This window comes from Elephantulus edwardii, unplaced genomic scaffold (assembly GCF_000299155.1).
Source record: "Elephantulus edwardii isolate Elephantulus edwardi_28Jun2011 unplaced genomic scaffold, EleEdw1.0 scaffold00377, whole genome shotgun sequence".
Lineage (NCBI taxonomy): Eukaryota > Metazoa > Chordata > Mammalia > Macroscelidea > Macroscelididae > Elephantulus > Elephantulus edwardii.
In genome coordinates this window covers 77,852-82,643 of record NW_006400127.1, presented here as the reverse complement: position 1 = coordinate 82,643, position 4,792 = coordinate 77,852, and positions in this window count along the sequence as shown.

The window sequence follows — 4,792 nt, the reverse complement described above, 5'->3', positions numbered from 1 at the left end:
GCAGCAAGTGCGTGAGGTCCTCCTCAGTTTCAGCAAGCAGGGTTGTGCCATCTGCATAACGCAGATTGTTAATAGATCTTCCACCAATCCTGATGCCACAATTCTCCTCATAGAGTCCAGCCTTCTGGATAATCTGCTCTGCATACATGTTGAAAAGGTATGAGTAGTCTTTAAAAAAAAATAATTCAGGCAAGTAAGTTTACTCTTACAAGTTTTATCTTGGTTCGAAATACTATAAGAAAACATACACTGTCCATACTTTTTCTGCTAAAATCTTGTCTTCTTAACATGCTTTCGAAGTTTACATCTTTCTTTTTTTAAAAAAAACTCGACCCTAGAAACACCACTTAGAACAGTCCAATAGAAGAGACTTGGCCAGGTGGAGCGCCCACATTGACAACCTCATGGCGGACAGGACCTGTCAGGACGCAGCCATCGTGGCCTATAAGGACTCGCCCTCCATCTGGGCCGCTGTCCCCGGGAAAACCTTCGTTAATATCATGCGAGCTGTGGTTGGAGTTCTTTTTGGCAAAGACTGGTCAAGTATTTTTGTGAATGGGCTGATATTTGGGGGGCCAGAAATGTTCTGTGATCCGGGACTCACTGCTAGTGGATAGAGAATATACCATGGATCTTCGCACCAAGAGGACTGGGGGGAGCATCTACCTTCAACCTCACTGTCACGATGACTGCCAAGACGCTAGTCCTGCTGATGGGCCAAGAAGATGTCCACGGTGGTTTGACCAACAAGAAATGTTATTAAATGGCCTCTCACCTGCGGCGTCCCCACTACTGCCCCTTTCCCCACCACTCTGCACTGCTTTTGCATCCCTATCGTTCCCATACACACCCCCCCACCCATTTCCCCACATCCTTTATTGCTGCCAAACAATGAGGCAGTGGGCAGGGCTGGATGGACAGATACCTCCTCCTACCCATACGCCTCCTATGTGTGGTTCAAAACTCTTTGTTTTGTGGGGTATTTTTCTGAATAATTCTAAAAAATAATTCTAAAAAATTATTTATTTTTATTATTAGTTCATGTTTCCATTCCTTATCTCAGAACTACATGCTCAGTTCCATAGAACTGGTTATTCTGGAACAGACTGAATCAATGGATACCTCCACAACACAATTGTAGATATCCTTGGGATCCTGGCCAGAACCATGAGCAGCCAAACTAAGGCATGTATGCCGTTTGGCCCCAAGCCATCTTTGTTTGGACACAGTACTTAGCTCAGTCCCCAAACCCACAGTAGTGGGAGGGGTGTGAATGTTTCCAGGGATCCACTGAAAGGGGATGGACTTTGGTGTTGCCATTGTCATTAAAGGTCAGATCCAGAGACATCCAAAGAAAACATTCCAAGCATTTCATTTATTCTACAAAGGAATCACCTACCTCCTTCCTAAAGTTTCATGGGCTGTTGAAAATCTTTTCCTAGGGCTGGCAGGAAACATCTCCAGGACCCGAAATGTAACCTCATGCCTTGTGTGTGGAAGTACTCTAACGGGGGACCAAGAGCTCTAGGTAGCCCAGGAAACAGATGCAGATGTTTGGAAAAAAGAGCAAAAGCCTCAGCCCTGTGACTCCTCCAGCCCAAGCTCTCACTGAATCATCACCCTGGATTCTGCGGACCTATATAGTTGGATGACACTGCATGGAATGATGAGGAGCTAACTTTACCACCCTCGTGGGTCAGTCTAGCTGGTTAGGATAGAAAATATATAACAAAACCTCAAAAACCAGTGAATGGTGGGGAACTACCTCACCTGAAAAGAATGCTATTCACTTTTACCCTGCTTTAAATGACAGTAAGAATAATATGGGGAAAATGGGAAGCTGGGCTATCACTAAAGATTTCTGAACTGGATCCGTGGGAATAGGGCTTATTCCCAGCTGCCTGCCCAATGGGCTGATAACTGTCCCCTGGGAACCATGTTGTTGTTGTGTACTATATCAGTGGCAGTTAATCACACAGGAGGAGACTGCCTATGTTTCTCCCATGGAGCAGCTGGTGGCCTCGAACCACATGCTTAGAGGATTGCAGCATAATGTCTTGCTACTAGGTCACCAGAGTTTCCTCTTGGAAACCATATGGCCTTCTTTTTCCCTATTGCCACTCAAGCAAGAGTAATTCCTGGAGTATCCTGTATAGTCTACTCATTCTTGTAGTAAGCCATGCAAATCAGGAATTAGAAAAACAATGAGTGGACTCCAGAAAATATAATTCAGCTGGCCCATGTGGTTCAGCTACATGAGTTAAGGATAAGTCATGGAGATCTAAAACCCTTATTTCCATGTTGAACCACATGGCATAATTCAGCTCCAAGCAGCAGTTGAAATCATCACAAAGGAGACATCTAAGGCCCTGACAATACTAGCCTAGCAGCAAACTAAACGAAGAAATTCAGTCCATCAAAACAGTCTAGATTACATACTGGCACAAGAAAGGGAAACATGTAAAGAATTCAATCTAACTACTGGTGGAGGGCAGGCGCAGGAGGGGAAGGCCCTTTGGGAGATGGATTGATTCAGTGACTGGGGCAATCAGGATGAGTGTGTCAGAGGCAATTAAATTGGCACAGGACAGAGCAGAGCTTAGGGCTGTTGTACATAGGTTCACTATGAGTCGCAAGCTACCGACCCGACTGGCACATGACAACAAACAACACAATGGTTGCCTACTGTGACACTGATGTGTCAAATGCGTTAATGGCTGGTTACCCAATGTGGACAGAGAGTGGGGTGGAGCTCCCCAATTAAAACAAGCTTGGAAGGAGGAGTGGCATCCACTTCTGTAATAGCTTGCCTCAGGAAACCCTATGAACCTGGAGAGAGGATGAGAGACACCCAAGTGTCGAGGACTCTCTTTCATAGGGTTGCTATGAACCGCCTGTGACTCGATGGCACTTAACAACAGCAAAAACAATGGTTGCCTATAAATAGTGCAGGAAAGGTAATTGTAAGAGAACCAGAAAAATCCAGAAAATTGCTTATGTCCCTGTTAAGTCTGAAATAAGCAGAGCCCCTAAAGCCTGTGGAGAAGATAGTTCTCTGCCCTCAGAGAATTTAAAATCCTCCAAGGAGTCATAGTCATGGTTAAGTCTTGCTTAATTATTCCATGCCAACTTTCTTTAGCAGCCAGAGATATACATTCCACCATTGAAAAAAACTGTCTGCCCCCAAACAGCATCACATATATTTTATGTAAAACATTATCACTCCTGCAGAAGCAAACAGATTGTGAGAGTCCTAATGATGGAATCTCAAAGGCAGAATGAGGAACAAGCTTTCTACACCATCAGACCTTGCAGTTGCATTGCCTTAATAAGGTCATGTGGCTCAGTCTTGAATCCTGATGATTTTTAAAAACTACAGGTTTCCTGGTCCCTGGGAACATGTAGCTCCAATTATACAAAAAATTCTAACATTTCCCTCTTCTGTAAAATCTGCTCAGCCAGAAACCACCAATGAGAAAGTGACCCAGCAATTTGACTCCCATTATGCCCTATGTAATCTTTATAACATGTTAAGACAAAGCCTGATTGGATGGGAGCAAGCTTAGAAGTGCTAGTCCAAGGTATAAATAGACTGCCAAATACAATCAGAAATGCACAATCTGCAGAGGATAAATTTGATGCATGAGATCTCTGTGCACATTAAAACTTTTTCCAACAGGGTGAAAAGAAAACCTGCAGACTGGTAACAAATATTTGGTAATACCATCTCAAAACAAAAGTTTACAGAATACTCCTAGGCCTCCACTAGGAGAAGAATGATAACCCAATTACAAAATGGTCAAAAGACATGGAAAGAATTTTCACAGAGGAAGATATTTGAATGGCAAACAGTCAAATGAAAAAATGCTCCAAATCACTGGCAATAAGAGAGATCCAAATAAAAACCTGAATGAAGCACCGTCTCACTTCAGTAAGATTGGCAAAGTTTAACAAGGCAGCAAGTAATAAATGTTGGAGAGGATGTTGTGAGAAAGGAGCTCTTATACATTTTGGTGGGATTGTAAAATGGTGCAACCATTCTAGGAGGCAGTTTGTTGCTTCCTCAAAAAGCTGAACATAAAAATTCCATATTATCCAGCTATGCCATTACTTGGAATATACTCTGAGAATATGAGAACTGAGGCACAAACTGAGATTTGTACACCACTGTGCATAGCAGTACTATTCACCATCGACAGAACATGGAAACAGCCACAAATGTCTAACCACAAATGAATGGATTGAGAAATTATGATACATTCACACAATAGAATACTTTGCAGCACGCAGGAGCAATAACTTTGTAAATTATTGCCTAACTTGTGAGGGACTGAGAGCCTTATGCTGAGTGAACTAACTCAGTCCCATAAGGATAAATATTGTATAAATCCATTATGGTAGAATGAATATAAAGATCCAGGAGGGATGGGAGAGTCTGGAAGCAGAGGGATGTGGATGTGTAGGGGGAAGGGGGAGATTAATCATTGGGTTATACAATTTGATGGGGGGAGGTGAGGGAAACGGAAAGAATTTGTTCAAATTTGTATTCAAATTTTGTAAATAACCTAGTAGGGGGGAAAAAGGCTGATTGAAGAGCTTGATTCTTAAAATGCTAGTCTGTAGTAGGTCCATTAGCAATAGAGGACTGGTATTGGATGATTCTTTCTCCCATTTGGGCCTCACCTTCCTGCAAGTATGTTATCTGTACAACACAAGTTATTGGTAGTCTTCTTCACATCCTGATAGCACAGCCTTCTTCACATAGTCCAGCTTCTCCAAAGATTTCCTAAGC